Here is a 21,910-nt window from a genome sequence, read left to right as displayed (position 1 = left end):
GAGCATTTCCAGCAACTGAACTTTGGGAATTATAATTCTCAGAACAATCTCATTCATTATTTCAGCCCACTTCACTTGGAACTCTGATTTCCAAATGAAAATTCGAGGAGGAAAAACACACATTAAAAGAAAAAATAAATAGAAGGATTCCAACAACTGATTTTCATTTGAGCATCTTATATTTATTTTCCCCCTTTATAATTATGCAAAACAGAGTGCATCTTTTCTTAATTAAATGGGTAATGACTAGTTTGGTAGCCAGCAGAGCAGTGCCTTCGGAGAAAAGATAGTATTTGAATGCAGAGGTTACACACAGAACCCTCTCAAACAGATCTTTGTGCCAGAGGCTTTGTTTTGATACTAGAAACATTTCCACTACAGCAGCCTCTGATGGCAGTCATGTGCGGGATTAGGAACTGACTCCATTCAAATAACAGACAGCTGTTTGGAGTGAAAACTCGTCTCTGTCAATTTGCACTCAAAGAAGGCAGAGGGAAAGGAAAAAAAAAGACCCTGGGCCTGGGAATCATTGTAGCTTAATCCCTCCTTTGGCAGGAGATAAAACTAGGGCTTTCCAATGCTCTATAATTTCTTGCATTGACCTGGAAAGAGATTTCTCTATTCACTGGGCTGTAAACCTCCTTTTTTATATTTACTACATGATGTACAAGAACTGAATCTCCAGCAGAGAAAACATGCCATGTTGGGCTAGGAGCCTGGGAAGAAACTTAGTCTCAGTTTAAATAACTGAGTGCAGCAGGGACACACAGTAGCTGTTAAAACCACTTGCGGATTGTTCTTTTAACTTCCAGTGGAAGGTTTTCTCATTTTCTGCAGAAGTGGCTGAGATTTCCAGAAGTGGTTGATAATTTATGGCGGTCTTTTCTTTGGATGTCAAACTTCAAACCCTAGACCAGGGCCTGATTTTTGAGACTGGGTACACAGCTCTTACAAAAATTCGAATATCTTCGCATCTCAGCTCCCCAGTAATTCTAGTCATTTGTGTGATCTGATTTTAAAAAATAAAATAAAATAAAAATAAAAATAAAAGTACAGTGAAAAAGTGGAACCTCCAGAAAGTGCAACTGCAGGCACAGCTAAGGAATCAGCTGTGCTGCTCCCGTGCAGCACACAGGTATTTCTGGTTAGCATGGTGCTTCCTACCAGCCTCATAAACAGGCTCTTGAAAAAGGTGTTTCTGTTGTTTTTCAGAAGGAAAATTGGCTGTGCCAAAGGACATCCCTAAATACACCATAATGAATGGCAGAGCTGCGGCCAGGATCGAGGCCTGTGAGCACCTGGGGCCATCCCTTTTCCCTTGTCCTCCCTTGCAGAACTGCATTCTAAAAACCAAGAGAATGGCATTTAATCTATTAGAAATGGGTTTCATTAGGAAAGTAAACATCTCGTCTGAGGCTACCTGGGATAGCTTTGATGGAGGTTTTTCATAGTTCTGAGTGTCATCTCAACTGGAAAGTTTTGCCAAATGATGTGAAAAATAGAGGGTAAATTCTGAGTGTTAGAACGTGCTATTTTGACATTTTGAAATTAAATTTGCATTGGCATTTCTTTTGGAAGTAACTTTGGATTTACATTTTCTCTTACCCCTTGTCACAGGCTTTGTTACCCAGCTGGCTGTGGCATCCCCATGCTGGTGGTGGAGAGGTGCTGGGGAACATGGCTGGAGGTGGGCGTTGCACGGGGCTCTCCCACCCCTTCACCCACAGCTGACCCTTGTGGAAACACTCAATATCTAAAAGAAAACCCATCCATTTCCTTGCAATAAAACATTTGGAACAGCCCAAGAAAATAAAATTATTTATTCATCTATGAATTAATTAATTGATTTGTTTATTTGAGTGGTGTGGGCAGTTTCCTTTATGGAAGACTGTAGGAAAGGCTGAGTTTCATACCCATGTGGAACAAAGCCAGTTTACAAAATCCTGAATCTCTCTGCAAAGCAGCACTTCATCCCCTGGGGGCTGCAGAAGCCCACGAGGAGGGTATCTGAGCAGCCAGGCCACAGCCAGGAGAAACATCCTCTGTCAACACAACACAAGGAGGAAGAGTGGGAAGGAAGGGGATGGAGAAGCGATTTTGCATAACGTTCTCCCTGCTTTGTTTGGATTGGAAGCCTCTTTCACCATGGCCCAGCGGACAGCCCTTGGATCACTTGGAAATTGTGCCCAGTTCATTCTTGTATAGAGGCGAAGCCGGGACTGTTTGCTGTGGCTGGTGCCAAGGAGCTCGGCAACCTACAGGAAGGAAGGTCATGTTCTTAAAAAAAAAGCCCCAAACCCCCCTTGAGCTCAGGAGCAAGGAGACATGGATTCTATCCCGAGCCCAGTGCTCGTTCTGGGTGGCCTTGGACAAGTCACATTGCTGACTCTGTTCAGCTCTGCCTGAAAAAGCAGGATGAAGCACAGCAGGGGGGTATCGCTCCTTGCTCGCAGCGATAGCACTGAACACCAGGAGCCGCCTGCAAAGCCCCCGACAGATGAAATGGGCTTTGTAGCATTGCTTCAGTTCCCTGCTCTTGTGTCAAAATCAGACTTCTGGTATATCTGCAGTGTCCGTGGAGAAGCGTCCCAAGGAGATGGCATGGGATGCTGCCCTGCAGGCTAGCTGTTGTCTCAGGGCAGGCTGCAGGCAGGGAGGAGCTGTGTGCACCAAAATAAGGAGCTTGGTGGGGACACCAGGCCCCAGAGCCATGTGCGCCAAGCTGAGGGTGCTATGGGACACTTTATGTTGTGCCCAGGCATGAAGGCAGGAAGAATATGGATTTCCATTGCCTCATCTGAATTTTCCAGTATTTGGTGTCACAGATCGCATGCTGTGTCATCTAGATCACTCACACTGACAAAATTATTGACCATCTGAGTGCAATTAAAGCCTATGGCAAGCTTTTCTTGATAGTATCCTTTGTATGGAAGCTGGTATTACAAAAATGGCAACTGGAAGATGTCCAGGCTCAGTGAGGACTCTGGACCTCTATCATAATGCTCATGTTTTTTATGTTGTTAACCCTGTACACCTGCTTGAACAATCTATCTCCTCAGTGTTAGCCAAATAAAATGTTCTTTCATGAAGTTCAAAATATGGTGATAGATAATGATGAGTCCCTTCAGGGGTGGATGGAAAATGAGCCAATCTTAAATCCTGTTATTTTGGATTTTCCTCCAAAATGTGGAATGTCCCTTTGTGATTTGCAATCCAGCATGAAAACATGAAAGCCTCTTCTTCCTTTCTTTAGTAAAGAAGTTTTCTTCCAGTTGCCCCTTTCTGGTCAGCCATTTTGCAAGTGCTCAGGTAAATCCTACTCTTACCTCAGCAGCAGCTACCTGTGGGACAAGGCTCCTCAGAGCAGATATTCTTTTGGGTCCTGAACATCTCAAAACGTAGTCTGGGAATTTTCTTCTTCTTTCCATCTGTACAAGCAAGTCTAAGAATATACGTGACCTCTCACTGCCACCCTTCCTTTGCTGCCATCCATCTCCAGGAGAGATCCACCTCTCCTGAAGCATGGGAGATATCTGTAACTGCACGCCTCTGGGGACTCACTGAATTTCAGGAATTACTGGGAATTTTTTATTTCTCTGAAGCAGCAGAAAGTCAGATCCATCATAGAGGTGGTGCAAAGCACTCACAAGGTGCAGCCAATTTCCTTTTTTTTTGTGTGTGTGTGTGTGGTAACAGAGTCCCATAATATTGGTGTCTTGATAAAGACATAGTGCCAAAAGAGGAAACATACGTGGCTGCAAGGGAGCTTTAAGGATAGCTGCATCCAAATGATTGGACACTTCAAGGAATGTGGTAAAATGTTGTTAAAATTAACTCTGTCCTAGCCAAATTGATGACACGTGTTCAGCCTCTTCACTTGCATGAAGGACGTGGTGGATATTTTTTCCTTGGAGAATGGGTCTTCCTAAAAAAAAAAAAAAAAGAAAGAAAGAAATATTTCTTTATAGAACAGCACTTCTAATACAAAACAAAATTTCAATGCAAAATAAAAAAAGTATTTTCAATTAAGTATTTCTGTTGTATTCCATCTGTTTGGAATGTTACTATTTTTAATTAAATAACTATATTTTATTAATGTGCTATTTTTCTTTCTTTATTTACCACTGAAGAAAATATCTAAAATGGATATTTTTTTTCTTTCCCAAATCTTTCTTCTTTTAGCCTCTGTTTTTTTTCAAATGATCACTATATTGCAAAGTTATAGGCAAAATTCTGAGTGGCCTGCACTTTGTAAACTCTCCTACATTCAAAAAGCTTGGAATATTGTTGGTAATGGAGCTGATGTTAATTTGCTATGTTGCCTTTTTGTAATTTTACCATGCTAAAAGAAATTTTAAGAAATCTACAAAAGGGAAAAAAGAAAGAAAGAAAATATCAAATAAACAATAAAACCAAGATGTTGATTTTATGAAATGTTCTCCATTAGTTTTTCAAACCAGAGTGTTAAAACCTTTAAATGCTGATTTCTTTGATACCTCCCAGGCATGTACCTCCATGCTGTAAGTCCTTACTGGATGCCCTGATCTCTGCACTCCTGCTCTTTGGCCACAAAACCATCAACATACACACTGATGCAATGGAGCAGAGGCACAGGCAGATGATCTTACTTAAGGGTTTCTGCCTTGTGTACTTGTGCCAGGTCCTTCTCATTATTTCACTTGCTACAAACTTGCATTGAATAATCTGTATCTGCAAGAGATTATTCCATCAACATTCATTTTGAGAGGAAGTCTGATCCAGTCAGAGTAGAAGTCAGGCTCATCCTCTGTACACATTGTCTGTATAAATTGAACTGAGGGATGCTTTCTTCAAAGAACCGTTTATTTATAGGGAACTTCTCTAATCCGTATAGTGAGGATCAAAACCTCATTGCAGACTCTCTAAACCACGAGACAAAACAGAATTTTCCCCCCGTTAGATCATTCATCTTGAAAAAACATGAAGGGGCAACACTTTTGTGATTTTTTTTTCATCCCCTCTGATACTAGCAGCCACAGAGTCCCCAGTACTATGAGGGGAGATATTACAAAGTTGTATACATAACTTTGAGTTACAAGGCATCGTACATACATCCACCTGGAGATGGAAGGGGGGGGCTCATATAGTTGTTAGTTACCCATGGTATGCTGCTCTTGGAGTTAACCTCCCATTGCTCCCACAGACACAGCTCTACAAGCCCTACGAGCACATCTGGAGGTGAAGGCCCAGGACAATGCAATTTAGCACCTAATGGAGCTGTCAGTATGTACATAGGTTACTCAGCTTGGCCTTGTGAGCCGTTAGACTCCATGGAGAATGGTGTCAACAGGTGAGAAGCTATGGGCTTGATCTGCAGGTCTTCACCATGTGCCTGCTGCCTTTGAAACCTTGTGCTTGAGCTCAGGCTTGAAGCTCTCAGGTTGGGTGGTTCCCTCCAGTTGTCACCATGCTGCCTTTTGGCTCCAAATTCAAGTGTTAGAAAGCCTGTCCCTTCAGCTAATACATCAGGACATCCTTGAATTATATTAATTTTCTCTGGCATGTTCCTCTCCCCTGTATTCAGGTCACACAGACAGGGGCTTGGCCACGTAACCTGCTAGAGTCACCTCGACATCTCATGCCCTTACCATCACTGCAACATGCTGGAAAGGCTCCCTTGGCTTCATTTACCCCTTAAACTAGATAAGCACAAAAACATGCAAGAGCAGAGAATTCCTCAGGTAGGCAACACCAAATCTCTAGCATGAAAGAGCACTGCTCCTCTATCAGGTTAACAGTTGCAATAGGACTATTTTGAAGTGTTCATAGTTTGTGCATTATCTGCTTAAATCAGTGGAGTGAGGACTTTTCAGCAGCCTTTCACAACCAGTTAAGTTTTTTTTTCCTTCTTTTTTTCTTTTCTTTTCTTTTCTTTTCTTTTCTTTTCTTTTCTTTTCTTTTCTTTTCTTTTCTTTTCTTTTCTTTTCTTTTCTTTTCTTTTCTTTTCTTTTCTTTTCTTTTCTTTTCTTTTCTTTTCTTTTCTTTTCTTTTCTTTTCTTTTCTTTTCTTTTCTTTTCTTTTCTTTTCTTTTCTTTTCTTTTCTTTTTCTTTTCTTTTCTTTTCTTTTCTTTTCTTTTCTTTTCTTTTCTTTTCTTTTCTTTTCTTTTCTTTTCTTTTCTTTTCTTTTCTTTTCTTTTCTTTTCTTTTCTTTTCTTTTCTTTTCTTTTCTTTTCTTTTCTTTTCTTTTCTTTTCTTTTCTTTTCTTTTCTTTTCTTTTCTTTTCTTTTCTTTTCTTTTCTTTTCTTTTCTTTTCTTTTCTTTTCTTTTCTTTTCTTTTCTTTTCTTTTCTTTTCTTTTCTTTTCTTTTCTTTTCTTTTCTTTTCTTTTCTTTTCTTTTCTTTTCTTTTCTTTTCTTTTCTTTTCTTTTCTTTTCTTTTCTTTTCTTTTCTTTTCTTTTCTTTTCTTTTCTTTTCTTTTCTTTTCTTTTCTTTTCTTTTCTTTTCTTTTCTTTTCTTTTCTTTTTTTCTTTTTTTCTTTTTTTTCTTTTATTCTTTTTTTTCTTTTTTTTCTTTTTTTTCTTTTTTTTTTTCTTTTTTTTCTTTTTTTTCTTTTTTTTCTTTCTCTTTATTTTACATTGTGCTGTTGTTTTCTGGAGAATTACAGAGGATAACTGGTATTGCATTGGGGACGGTGTTTGTTGAGCTGGATGCTGTTATCTCCATGCTTCATTTTCCATAAGGACAAAAACAAGGGTAATGATGCTTTCCAGCTCTGTGAGATCCTTTGAACTCTACTGCCAAGAAGGGCTAGATAATAGTGGATAACATGGTTACCATGAGGTTTGTTGCTCAAACACATCCCTGGGGGAAGACAAATAAAAACAAACAACTCCACTATAAATAATTTTCTTACATTAGAGAAAAGCAATGTTCTGGCACCACCAAGCAGACTGCCTGATTGCTGAGTAGCTGGCATCTGCCTGCTCTCTAAGGGAGAGGTGGCTGGAAAAAAGTGCACAAAAGTTTATCTGCCTGCTAGCTCCTGGGTTGCTGGGGCACCAGCACTGTCAGTGTTGCCTTGTGGACAGGGCAATGCTGATATCCAGATGACTGTGCTAAGAAAATCAGAAGATGCCCGGAACTTCGTTAGCAGTGTTCGTCAAAGGACATAAAAAGTAGACCCAAACTCGTGTTCAGCTCCCCTGTGTCCACAGTGTTTTTTTTTAGAGCTGGGCTTGGAGGTGTATGGCAGGAGTCAGCAGGAGCCACAGTCCCCTGGACACATCCCTGTTCTGTGGACCCTCCCACAGTGCTCCTACTGAGACATGCTGCCCCGCCAGGAGATGTGCTGAAAGAGAAAGGGGCAGGCAAGCATAGTCTCAAAGCCAAAGTTTCAAATTTCTAAAATTGTGTGAGATGAGCCCCCGAGAAATGGCTGGAATGTGAAAAGAAGAGCATAGTGACTTAATTATTTTTTCTTTGTTATAATCATCTATGGACTTACAGCCTTTTTTTTAGTTCCCAAAATACAATCTGTGTCTGATATAATGAAGTACTGTATATGCTTATTTTCCTTTTGTGATCTTTCTTTTCCATTTAACAAGCACATTTAGAATCAGAGGGAAGAGAGAAAGAAAAATAAACTAAAACCAAAGTAAAAATTGACTTTTATTTGTATCAACAATCTGATAGTTTAAATCTGAGAAACCAAGCATATCTTAGTTCATTTACCCACTGAGTTAATAATTACAGTTCCTAAATAATAAGACATTCTGTAGCCTGAAGTCTTCATTCTGAGCATATATTTATATTAGCAGTTAAGTATACTTTTCATGGGCAATTAAGACATTATTCGCTCCTAGCTATTCACAGACATCTCAGGAGGCATTGGGGGGAGAAGGAATTGTAAAGTCACAAGGATAATAACAGCCAAAACCCTTTTCCTCTTCTTGTGATATTGATTTTCAGAACATAAACAGAGGCACAGAAAGCTGGAACTTGGTAATATACCTATTTTAAATGCCAGTTGTTGAGTAAATAGACCTCTGTGGGGATATGTTTGTTTGAAAAGTCCTCCGGGATTAGAGAATATTAGCCCAGCATTCAGCCTGAGACCTATTTTGTGAGGCGTCTTTGTTACTTTGTCAGCTTTCTAAAGCCCTTTATGATAGGTCTCAGCCCTGGTGATATTTATTCAAGTAAACCTAAGAATCAGAGTTAAGATGCAGCTGTTCCAACATTGTGGACATCTTTGGTTCTCAGTGCAGAACATCTCGGAGCAGACTAATAAAGTATTCATATTCAGCATGCCACTGAGCCATTTTCCACAGTCAAAACTTTTTACTAATTAATTCTGGCCCTGTATCATTTTGCTCGAACACATGAACTAGAGAGTTATTTACCTACCACTGCTTTGCACACAAGGCCCCGATTTTTAACGAGGCTAATCCTGGTGCTCCTGTTTGCAGCACTGCATTCTACCCTTCCTCCAAGGAGTAGAGGGCTTGTATTTTTGTTTTTGCCAGCCAAAGAAAATAAAGTTGTTTTCTGCCAAAAGGGCATCCTCTAGCTGCTTGTCTTGCAAATTCATCTTTGCTCATGCGGTGCAGGTCATGTAGGAAGAACCTCCCTAGGCTGGACCGGTCTTCCCCCTCTTGCTCTGTTGCTCTGCTATCAAGCCAAGTTACCAAAGACATTTGAGTTAAATCAGTCTGAAACAGTAATTAATGAAAGGCAGCTCTGTTTTTTTTGTTTTTTTTTTTTTTTTTCCCCAAGGTTCCTGGTTCACTTTAAATGTCAAACTTTACCTGAGTCAAAATGTATTTACTTCCTGACTTTGCATTCTGAATTGTTTAATTCAGGCCATAGAAGAAGTGAGTATAATCCCAGCGTGACCATGGTCATGTCCTAACTCAGAGCTAGTTGCCAGCAAACAGGCTCTTTTTCTTAGCTTAACTATTTTATCAGGCCCTTGAAATATAGAAGAGGTTGACTTTTATTTGTCATTTGGATGTGCTAGTCCAGTGTGATAAAAACAAATTTATAATTAAAATGTTCAGCAAGCCCAACTGGATGACAGTAGGCTTTCTCCGTGTAGTGCACCTCCTCTTTCATGTATCATGCATTAGATAAATTGAATGTTAAAAATACAGGATCAATTTCATAACAGAGATCATTATTTGAATTTTTCTGCTACGCTGTGTCATGCAGTGAGTGGAAAACACAGGAGCACAGCAGAGCTGTGCAATCAGAGCAACCCTGGAGGGAAAAAAGCAGAAAATAAGGACTCCCATAACAGCCCATGTTGCAATCCCACACATCTTACCTGTCCGTCTCTCTCCCTCTTTTACTGACAAAGGGCAAAAGGAATTTAAAACCACAGGAGTCCTCAATTTTGAAGTCTCTCTCAAATGTAGGAGTCTACTGAGGCCAAAAATAGCATTTCAATTAGCACTGTGGTCACAGTGAAATCATGGGTATAATGGGCAAGGTTAAGGAGACACCACTGCAGAAGTAAGCAAGAAAGCTGCATGGCTCCTGATTCTGGGGACTTGGTGTGAGGTTGACTTAATGTTCACAACACAAGATGGATCTCAGTGTAAGCATCTGTATAACTTCAAAACTTGTATTTTCCTCTGCCCCACCTGTGTATCAGGAGGCCTGTGATGTCTATCTCATGTGTGTTTGGTAAATGAGCGCTTGGAAGGAGTTTTGAATTCCCTTTGCAGAAGAAACTACCCGCCCCAAGTGTTATCATGAACATCCAGCCTCCTGCCCTGTATTTGGAGAGCGTGGTGTTTCATTTTAATAGCAAACCCACAGCTGCAGTGTTGTTTGTTTCCACAGGTGCATTGAAGTAGATGCTGTTTTAATCACTGAACCCAACCATGAGAAATCATAGACCCCGGTTCCAAAGGCAAGATCTTCCACAAACACAGGGCTTGCTCTGGGAAAGCATTTCTCTGGGCAGAACACAGATGGATTGTAGGGACACACAGAAACCCACTGTTAGTGAGGCTGAAGAGAAAAACCTGGGCAGAATCCAGAACTTAACTCAGGTAAATAAAATGGTACATTTCTATGAAAAGCTTCATGAATAAGCAAAGATTTTTTAAAAATAAACCCTTTCTGGAAGTTGCAGCATACGGTATTCTCTTCCAGGAATGGTACTACAAGACGCAAGCATTACAGCTTTGGTATTTTCTCCTTAAGTAACTGAACAGAAAAGACAGAGATACAACCCAAACTGGGCTGGAGGTGGAATACCAACTTCAGCCTGCTCTGTTCTGAGTGCTAACTTAGCATAGGGTGGGGTTCATCCCCCTAAACTCAGCTTCCTTCAAAATCTATTCCCACATGGTTCCTTCAGCTTATTTCACAGGCATGGCAAGAGGCAGAAGGTGATCTACCGTGCGAGATGCCTGTCCCTGGGGAGCTCATCTCTTTCCATTGGCAATGCAGGGAGCCCAGCCACAACCTCCCACTCAATTTGTAGACAGCAAAATTTTAGGAATTCCACCCAAACTGCACCATCTCTGGCTCTGGGGCCAAGTCTCTGCTCCATCGTTCAAGAAAAACATATGTAAGTAGTTGTTCAACATGAGCACATAACCTGAAACTCAGTGGAAATTAGGTGGATGAGGAAGTGCCTTGCTTAAATGCACAGTGCATGAATATGCAGGGGGAGGGAGGGAGGAAAAACAGAATTTTTACATTCATTTAAGTTAAAACATGAATTTGAACTTGACCACAGCCACTTTCTGTGAATATTCAACAGCTGAACTATCTGAGCATGAAAGTTTGTTGACAGCAAATGTTCAGGTATTTGGTGAAAGCAAATTTGGGAGTTTAAAATGTGGGTTGTGTTCAAAATTCATGCTACTTTCAGCGACCAGAGATGTGTGTTTCTTCATCTTTGAACAGATATGAGCCCACTGGCAACACTGCCAGAATGAAAGAACAATAATTCTTTCATGAGATCACCGAGTAAATATAAGTATCATATTCATGGACTGTTCATATAGCAAAAAATAACAATAATTCAGGTGTGGATCACCTCTAATGTAATTACAGCTCTGCATCTCCCAACCACTGTCTGTCAATTCTGGCCACGTTGGCTATTTATGTGCAGAATTTTTTACTGGTGTCTACATAAAAGAGAGAATCCTCTCCTTGTGGGTCAATAGGGAGAGCTAATTAATGAAAATAAATACAACCCTCAGAATCTAAATACGTCTGTCAGTAAATTATTAAATTCAACAACCTCATCATTTGTGCTACACATGAATTCCTGAATGCTGCTCTCTATAGGCAAAATTAGTCTCATCAGTGTATCTTGAATGTAGATAAAAGCTTCTCCCACGCTGCTAAATTGTTTTTGATCCATATGGAAGCGTCTGCACTAATACAATAATAATCCCACACTAATATAGTAATAATCCCAGGCTTTCTGATAAAGACAGCAGAATGTGGAGGATGGATTAGATAGTGAACAACGTCTCTTTCTCTCTCTACTTTGAGTACAGAGGGTCCATGTGGGGCAACCAAACTCCTAATCACTCTACCAGGCACTTCAGTAAGATATAAAAAGGTATTTGGGACTTTCCTCATAAAGTTATCAGCCTCACATTCCAGAACAAGCAGACCTCCTTCATCTATCCGGATGTATTCCCCGGCTCCCCCCAAGCCCAAAACAATTGATTTCCACAGGGCAGGCCGGAGCATGCACTAGCACTCGAAGGTGCCGGGTGCTGCTAAGTGCATGCAGGGACAGGACTCAGGTGCCACTGAGGTAGCTCAGATTTTTTTTTTTCTCCTGTTTCAGTATCCTCCCCCTTTTCTTCTGGCATCACCACATAGTGCAAAACACAAGAGGTTTATTTCCATAGGTAACGCAAGTGCGGCATTTTAGGGCACTGCGTTGCTTCTCAATAACCTTCAGCAGGTGGTCTCTGTCTCTCTGTCTTCTGTGCTTGGGGCTCTCACCCTGCATCTGGCAGGACTTTTTATGATTTTTCTGGAGACAGTCATTCTCCCTGACCAAGCCCTCATTTCCAAGGATGAAGAGCTAGCACTTTCCCACTAAGTTTTCCTCGGGGCTTTGGTTGCTGCCAGTGAACGTCTGGCTCCTGGGGAGGACCTTTGTCAGGGAAGATTTCCAAATGCACCCTGTAAAGCTTGAGACCGCTCACTCTCTCTCTGCTTATCTCAGTCCTCTGCTTGTGTTTATAGACCAGTGTGTCTTCTTCACCCCTTTCCTAGAACTGAGGCTTTTTGGTAACAGTGCATGAAATATCCATTTCCCAGATGAGGCTGAGTGACTCTGATGTAATCCCAGAGGAACTTCACTGAAGTCAAGTCAGAAAAGGCATCAAATTTAGACCAGGTCTGAGGCCTCTTTGAAATAAAGAAGCAAAGTTTATTTTAACAAATATTGAAAAAAAAAATCCCCATTTCTTATTACTTTTTTTTTTCCTTAAAAAAAAAAAAACAAACTTCATAAAAATATCTGGTCGGGTAGACTCTAGACTGAATTTGAAAGACAGCAAAGTACCACTCCCAAATCTGCAGCTAGAAACGAACAGACAGATGTCCCAGGCAGATGCCCAGGTCTCCATACCTGCCAGGAAGGAAGCTGTGGGCATAATTCTCCCAAGAAAAATATTAAATAATTAGACATGGATATTGCTATGGCATGTCCACAGAGACATTTTATGGCACAGCTCTGCACAAAAAATGAATCAACAAAATGTGTAATGTGTATCTATATATCAATTCAAGAATAAATCCTTATGGTTTCAGAACATGTTCAGTTTCCTTGACATGTTCAGCTCTCTATCACAACACTTTTCCCACAGAGATGCTGTGAGAAACTACTTAAAGTGGGTTTTCACTTCACGTACAAAGAACCATTATGAGATGCACTTAGGCTGTGCTGCAAACTTCCTCATCAAGGTGAATTTCTTGCCATGTGTGTTTTTACTGCAGAAAGTAGTGGGCTTTTTTTAAGCAGTACTTGTGCACACATGAAGGACAATTGCTCTGCAACCAGCCAAATCTCAGAGTCCAGAAACACTCATGCTTTTGCAAGTGGTCCTGGTAGCTCAGTTCAACAAGTGGAACCACAGGAGGGTATGTTCCTTGCTCCTCCAGGGACTTTAATGTGTATTGCTTTCCCTCTGGAGTGGGCTGAGAGTGCCCATATCATCCCTTACTGCAACTCAGCTCTAGGCAGCAGCTCCTTAAGCTGCACCCTGCTGTCCTCTTTGCTTGCATCTGTGTGAACACATCACCAGAATTACTTTACTTCTGCACCTTGTTTCAGGAGCTTCACACACGGTTTCTCATGCACTGTACCCAGCTTTTATTAAAGCTATTTCTGTTGGAGCTGAACCCATTTAACTTGATCAGGTCAGATCAATAAATTACAGGGCTGTTTCTGACAGCTTAGAAGAGTGCATGTGGGAAATGTTCCTTTTTGAAGCATTTGGTAGGAAGTGTCCCAGACACACAGATGGGGAGCATGTGTCCACTGAAATTGAATGGAGCTGGGACTACGCACCCAGAAAGAAACACTCAGTCCTTTGGTAGTGGAAGGACATTAAAAAAAGCTCGGTGATGACACTCATGCAACCTAATATCTCCACTGATGATATACACTTATTTCAACCACCTAATGAAATTGGGAGGTTTTATTTTTTATTACTTTATTGCTTTCTTGAATTTAATAACATATGAATGAAAAATTAAATGACCATTTTCTCCATGGTGGAGTCTCTGTTTTCAATTGGTATCTTGTTTCACTCATTTTCTTCATTTTTAAATGCTGTTCTACCCCCCTACGCTGGCAACTTTTGAGCAAATATACAACCCACAAAAACTTAGGAAAAAGGTTTCTGGTTTCCAGTCAAACCTTATTGAACCCAGTAAAAAGCAACCCTATGGAAAGACTCAGGAAATCTCTTAAACATGGTCATACGTCCGTCCTCATTCAGAAAAGCCTTTAAGCACTTGCTTAGCTCAGCTTCACTGGGAATTATGCACATGCTAAAAATGTTTCTTGAAAGAAGTCCCCTTTCGTCCAACACCTACTTGGGGGTGCTCAGTGTCTTCATCACTCAGCCGTGTAGGACAGAGTTTTGCTATGGCAGATGCACAAGTGCTAACTGAGCGATGTTGGAGGGCACAGTGATAGGCTTGGGGAGGAATGGAGTATCCAGATTTTAAAAATCAGACTGTGTGAATGATAAATGATTTAAAATACCTGCTATCCTTGAGCTGCCAGACCTTGCACCCTTCTACCTTTATTTTTTCAGAGCTACCTACACCTCATCATTGCCCGTAGTATCTCACTTTTGACCACTCTGTACCCAAAGGGTCAAACCTGAAAAGGACCATTCCAGGGCAAAATACTCATGTACCCAGCTATAGGAGAGTTTCCGAGTTTCTCTAAGGTCTGGGTATTTTTTCCCACCTGCACACCTCAGGGGAACAGTAAATCCATCATTAGTGCCATTACACATATTTCATCAATAAAGTACTTAATGCACTGCAGGAGAAATGAGAATCTAATGGCGTTAAAATCCGTTTGTCACAGAAGGAGCTGGCAGGCTGCCCTGCTCAGTGAAACAACAAATTGACATCACTTGTACTCACAATTAAACAAGTCCAACAGACAAGTACAACGCGTTGCTCTGAACTGGCATGGGAAGGTTATCAATTATTTTATCACGGAAAAAAAAAATGCATCAAAATAACCAACATCTTGTAACCTTTAGCAGTATTCTGGAAAATGTGATTCTTGCCCACCCACAAGCTTTTTGGGGCCATTTTTGTAAATCTGGAGGCCACATTCATGGCAGCTAATGTCCATGGGGGTCTTGATGTCCAGATGGGAAGCACTTATTTGTATAAAATGCACTGAATTAAACGCAGCAGTCCCATGCACAAATGACAAATGGTCTTGTGAGCTCCTAGTCTTCACTTCTCTCACTCTGCATCTCTGGCTTCTCCTGCTTCATGGTCTCCATGGGCAGAGAGGAATATCTCACATATTCCTTTAGATGTGAGAATCAATTACGGCCAAGGCTCTTGCTTTTTCTGGGTGAAAAAAGGGGAAGTTTAATTAACACAGACACACCTGCAAATTAACATCATTCCTTCCTATGAGACGTGAGCAGCACACTACCCATTCACTCTTTCCCTGTGAAAAGGAGATGCTCAAGATCACAAAGATAAATGTTTTCTGCATATGATGGCTTCAAAATCCCTTTCAAGGTTTAGATATGCAACTTGGTCACCAGACATCACCTGAGCTGTGATAATGGGCCATGTGTGCTTTCTAAGGCTGCTGCTGCTGATGACAAATTAAATACATTGGTTTAAGACTCTTGCTGAGTCTTACGCTCGTGTTTTACTTCCCCTCCACTGCAGGTTAGCACTATGCTCCTGGCCGTCTGCAGTCTTTCTGTGACTTGGGACCTGCAGCTGCTCTGCTGGATGTTACTACTTGATATGGTGACTTAATCAGTGCTTTCACCAGTCTGAGGCAGGATGCTCGGGATGCTGACCTGAGGGTAGCCACTGGCTCCTGGGTATGAAAGGAGAAAGCTCAGCAAAGCCGAGAACCCTTTACAGTCCCATCATGAGCCAGGCTTTGGGAACTTTAAGATCAGCATTCAAACTTTCCAAGACCTACAAGTGCTCTCTTTGTCTTGCTCCTAATGGCCAGCTACCTTATCATCTCTATCTCTCAAGCTCCTTCCCTCTGCATCTCGTCTATACAGGAGTCAGCTACCTTTTCTTTCAGAAGTGGCTTATCATACAATCATCAAACTGAGTAATTGTTGCCCATTTCTGTTTCACTTTGAAGTCTGCTGCTTCTATTTCAGACTTGACGGAGGTCTTGTGAAGCCAAACACTTGTTTAATTTTTCCAGCTGTGCCATATGGTCTAATAAAAATGAACGCCTCATTCTGCTAGTCTTGCATCGTATGAATATTGATGCTGAGAGAGTTGTGGTGCATCCATCTGTATCACAAAAATGTGCCTCTGTACCAGGTAATGCTCCATCCAAGGTAGGTGTTAGGGACTGTGACTCCGTGACTTATTACCAAGCCTGTGCATCAATCGAAAAGGAACCCTTTAGTGTATGTATAAACTTACAAAAATACACAATGATTAGTGAGGTCCTTGGCTGTTGAACTGTAGGGTGGGGAAAGTCTTCAAGTAGCTGGCTAGTTCGCGTCTGGTTACCCAGAATCATTTATAACTAGGTCATTCTCCACAGCTTTGTCTCACCTGTTCTTAATGACTTTCGGTGACAGAATACATGCAACCTGCCCAAACAACCCAGACCACTGCAACCCTGTCCCTTTCCTCACAAATCCTATTTTAACCTGAAAAGATATCTTATCTTGACTTAATTTAAATCCACAGCTTGTCATATTCATCACTGCAGTTCCAAGCAAAAAAATGTCTTTGTACAGCACTCATTTCTTTTATGCCTTTGCTCTTCTCTTTTTCTTTTTATTATTATTATTATTGGGAGAGAAAAATCTTATCCATGTGAGACCTGAATGTCTGATCACTGGCTGGGAGACCAATCATGCATGAGACCACTGGCACTGCTTCTTTCAATTTCTAAGTTGGATCAGTAAGATCTGTTGAAGTTCTCACTGTGCTGAACTGTCTTCTACGGAAGTTACAGTCTTGGACAAATTTTCACTTTGAGTAATTGATGAAGAATCCTGTCATCATCTGCAGGAGCATTTAGGTGCATCTTATCAGAGGCAGCAGAGCACTACAACCCAGCATATATATGGGTTTGATTCTGGCAATATAAATAGGACACTGGTAGGAATATCTTTCCTTTTTATGTTACATAAGTGAGAAAAGGTGATCTGCACATTTCTACAATCAGGGAACGTTGTCCATTTCCTGATTCTGGCGCCAACTCTGTATTTAAATTCCAACCATATTGTTACAGTCCATTAATTCTTGTAGACTGAAGCTGTTGCAGTGCCACACAAGGAAAATATGTAACACAGATGTGTTGGTTGTTATGAATTTTTCTTTTACAAATAGCTGCAAAATACAATAATAATAAAAACACTCCAAATAATCCATATTCAGATTAAAATTAAATCCATCTCTCTCTTTGCCTAGTTGCAGAGCTGTAGTGCTAAACTTGGGACCACTCCTGCCACCTATTTGCAGTGTAATTAGAGTTCACTTGAAGTCTGATGGAATTTCGCTCCTACTCCAAAGGACGTCAGTTGCAATAAATGACTTTCTTGGACCAAAGAAAAGCTATTCCAAAAATTAAAAAGCAAAGGGCAACTATGCTGCAAACATCTGAGAGGGCCTAGCTTGCTCAGCTTTTTATAGCTGAAATGAAACTGCCATTAAAAACAACACTGGAACATTTGCTCAAAGGTACTTGTCCTATAAAGTGCTCAGCTTGTTGCAGTTATTCTTTCTCTCTGTGGCACTAATTTTGAACAGCAGGATAAAGGTTGTTGGAGGACATCACTTCACCTCAGCAGGCACAGAAATATTAGTTGCCAGAATAATTCCCTGCATTAGGAGGATGAGCTAAAAAGGCACAGGGCCAGTCTTAGTTTATAATAATGCCCCTGCTAGCCCATGACATATGGAAAAAAAACAATGAAGCTTGAATGTGGTACTTCTGTCATACAGCCCTCTCACTGCAGCAACAGGAATGTTACTTTCTGGAATGACACTGTAAATTAACCAGTCCCTGCCACCATTTTCCATTGGAATTTGTTGCATAGAAAATGAAAATCGTGAATTCATTTACATTCCTTCCAGATCTGGGGTATCATTATTGTTTTATATGACTACAGTTTGTGTATTATATTATTATTATTATTATTATTATTATTATTATTATTACTGTTACTGTTACTATTACTATTACTGTTATTATTATTGCCTGGTTGTTAGCAAGAGAATGATTAGGATATAATGGAATGTCCTTTGCAAATTTCTGTTCATCCCTCAAGCCAAAAAGGCATTTTTATATCCCCAAAAGACTAATATCCTTCACAAACATACAAGATATAATCTATATAGTTTACAGACATCTACAAGCTTATAACAAGCATATGCCTATATAGATATAACTGCCAGTTAGTAGAGTTATCATAGGAAACAGAAGGTAAGTAGATTTCTTCTAGTGAGTGTTCATATGAGCTTACTTAGTGAGCTTACTTGAGAGCTATACAAGTTCAATATAAAATAGCACATTAGACTCCACCGCAGCCAGTGGGTATAAATTTATTGTACCAAAAGAAAGCTATATATAGGTTCCTTGGTGTTCTTGTCATCTTTTCTTATATGGTTTCATGCTTTTTTTCTGGGTGAAGCTTCGTTCAATGTAGCATGGCAAGTGTTGTCATCGTGGTCCCGATGACTTAATAGGGTGATGACAGTTTGCATCTGCAAAAGATGCATCCCAGGAGAAACTTCTTGTGGAGTAAAGTGCTAGTGTGGCCAGGGTTTATCAGGAAAACCTTCACAAGCAAGCGTAGAGCTAAACAAGATGTATGTATTACACTGATTTTGCACTTTACTGAGTGAAGTGACAGACTTCACCAAAATACAATCTCTTCTACAGTCTCTGGGTCATACTTAGCTGTGTCATCAGAAGTAATCTTTTTAAAAATTAAGAATTTACCAAAGCTATTAAAATTTTAGCAGTAAAGCTGAAAATCTTGTAAGGTGGTAAAACAACTGTTTACAATTCATTTTTATGATAAGACAAAGAGCCAGACTGTTCCTGGTGGTGCACTGTAGGCAAGACGCCATGGAGACAACTTCCAACAGTGGAAATTCCAGATAGATAGTAGAATATTATTGCTATTGTTATTATTGTTATTATTGTTATTATTGTTATTATTATTATTATTATTATTATTATTCACTATGAGAGTACTTGGAGATTCAAGCCATTTGCACAGTGAATATCCACTCTTGGGGATATTTAAAACTCAGCTGGAGTAGGTTCTGAGCAACTTGATCTAAACTAACCCTTCTTTGAGCAAGTGGTCAGACTATGTGAGTTTTGAAAATCTCTTCCAACACACATTATTCTGCTTCCATGACTCTGCAGTAAAATTTACACAGTTAATGGGAATAAAGTAGCTCTGCTGTGTTCCCAGTTCTGAGTCAGACTTCTCCAACAGCGATGGGAAAGCCACAAGAGTTAGTTTTAGTTTTTCTACCTGAAAATTGGAAACAAGAATATTCTTTTAATCACTGTGTTGTTTGTGTAGTATATACCATCATTGTTTGCCAAGTGTTTCTGGTCCTTAGAGTATTATTACGATACGTATATCTAAACACTCCATGAATAGCCATTAAAAGCTAACAGCAACACCGGAATTTGCTCTGAGAAATAATACTCAGCTGTTGGCAAATGGGTCATAATTCCTGAAAATGTGCTTGTAAGTACTGCCTGGAGAGCTGGGACAAGTCATGGGATGCCCGTGACTTCTCTGTGAAGCCTGTATTATCCAGAAGAGGTGACTTTTGTGCCTTCTCCTGCACCAGCATATTGAGACTGCTCAAGCCCTCGTCTGAAAGACTTCAGGTGCCAAAAGAAACCAAGACTGTCCTTAGACAAGCAATGGAGTTCCCATTATTTGGAGTACGTGACTAGCCTCTGAGTCAGCTCATTTTGCTTTGAACCCTTGACTGGAGAGACACTTTAAAATCTCAGCGTCAGTAAGTGACCATCAATGAATCCTGAACGAAGCAGAGCGTGAAGAAAGCCTGAGTTTTCTTATGCACAGCTACTCTGGCTCACTTCTACAGGGCAGGTATTTGCACAGGCTTAGCTCCACCTCAGCCCAGAAGAGGCATGGAGAGCACTTGAGCACTACTTAGACTCTTAAAATAGGACTTAAGTGGGACTTAAGGGCTGTTCTGGCCATCTGTACGGGTGGGAATGCCACCTACAAAGAACAGCATGGCCCAGACAAAGACCTGTTCATGGGAGAGCTCACAGATAATGAATAGCAAGAGGTTTCAGTGTAGCTGAGACAGGCAGCTGACCAGAATAGGAAAGAGATGTTCAGTGCTCTACGGGGACCCTGCATCCAGACCATTATAAGTGTGTGTGTATGTGTGTGTGTGCATACAAGTATACAGAAAGAAGAAAACATTTATAAAACATGCACACACACACTAAGTGATTATTATGATTATCTTAGCATGCTTGGGAAGGTTGAATGAAAAATAATGTCAGACTTGTTCTGCATTCAGCTATGGAGGATGAGAAGCGCTGCTGCTAATAAAGGCAGATTTGGCAGCTGCGGAGCCTTGGCAAGGGTACAGAGTTCCTTCACGAGCTACTGAATGGCTCCAGCTGTGCAGAGCTTGAAACGTATCTTGAAAGCACTGAAAGACAGCTGTCCTGCTCCACTGCCCCACTTGCCTGGCTGAGAGGGGATGAGGGGAGTTAATTGTAAGCTTATGCTCTACTCTGGGTTCTTCCCCTGCCCACTCTCCATCTTCCTGGAGAAATATAATATATTTTCCATAATACAAAGGGAGGAAGTTCTGCGTGGGACAGACAGCAGGTATGGTGTGACACAAATCAGCCCAATGCAGGGTGGATGCTACTGCAGGTTTGGTCTAGGTTCTATTGGCAAAATGCTGCCAGAGGCTTGCCAGAGGCAAGTATTACAGCTTGGCTTTGCTATTCACCTGCTCAGTAAATTACATGGATCCATTGTTATTCTGCTCCATCTGAGAGAGAAATTGAAACGTTTTTTTTAACTATGTTTGTAATAAAGTTAGCAAGGCCAGAGGAAAGGGAAGGTGCACTACAGTGCTATACCTTCCAGGGGAGGAAGGTATCCTGCCTCTGGAAAAACAGCAGTGCTATTTAACAGGGAAACAGTCTTAAAAGTGGTGGCTGTGTCCCCTGCTAGAGCAGGAGAAGCCTAGGGCCATCCCTGCAAAGCCTTTCAGGGTTTGCGCAGCTTTGCATGAAGTGAAGTCAGGGGGATTAGCCATATACTTGAGTTAAATACGAGCTCAACTTCTGAGGTGCTAAGTTAGGGCTTAACACTTTCTAAATCAAGTGGCAAATATATTGAACGCCAGTTAAGTTTTTCTCATGCTCACTTTTTGGGTTCCTCAGATGGTCAGGGTGGGCACAGCCTCCTGCTCCCACTGCCATCCCATGACACAGCCTCACAATGCAACAACCTGTTTGCCTCTGCTCTTTCCACTGGGATGCTGTTGAAAAATCTCACAGGTCAGATGGTTAGAAGTTGTCTTCTGATTTCCAGACATGATCTTATTTACAGCTTTTTTTTTTCTTTTCTTTTTTTCCCCTGCCAATTTGTTTCAAATGCCTCTCCTTCCTTTAGGTATTTCCCTGAAATCTTTTATCCAGGTGAATGTGTGTGCACATGTGCTAAGAAAGCAATTTCTCTAGAGCTGTTCCAGCAAGGCTGATGAGTTTTTGCCCAGTTAGAACTTTCCCTCCTGTTTATTAAGTCAATGAAGAGTTGGGTTTAAGTGGAAAACATATTTTGGTGACTCGGTGCCTGAAAGAGCACTTATTAAGGCACACGTATATCTCATGTATGGGAGTCACCACCTCAGTGCTGGGCACCAAGCAGGACAATCTGGACAGCTTTAAGCAAACAGGTAAAGAGTCACTCTGGAATGAAAATGGTGACCTTAATGCCTTGTTTTACGTAGGTCAAAGTTGGCAATTTTGGTCATGTTGCTCATTAGCACTTTGAACTGTTTTTTCCATCAAGGAAAAAAAAAAAGTGTCAATGTCATCAATCAAAAAAAAGCTATTATTTCAAAAAAATGCAACAAAATGATTTTTCTTTCTTTTTCTTCTTGCTTACTGAACCTTGGGATAAAGGCAAACCTATATTTTT

Source organism: Anser anser (genome assembly GCF_964211835.1).
Source record: "Anser anser genome assembly, chromosome: 4".
Lineage (NCBI taxonomy): Eukaryota > Metazoa > Chordata > Aves > Anseriformes > Anatidae > Anser > Anser anser.
The sequence above is the reverse complement of the archived record's forward strand: the minus strand, read 5'-3'. Positions refer to the sequence as shown.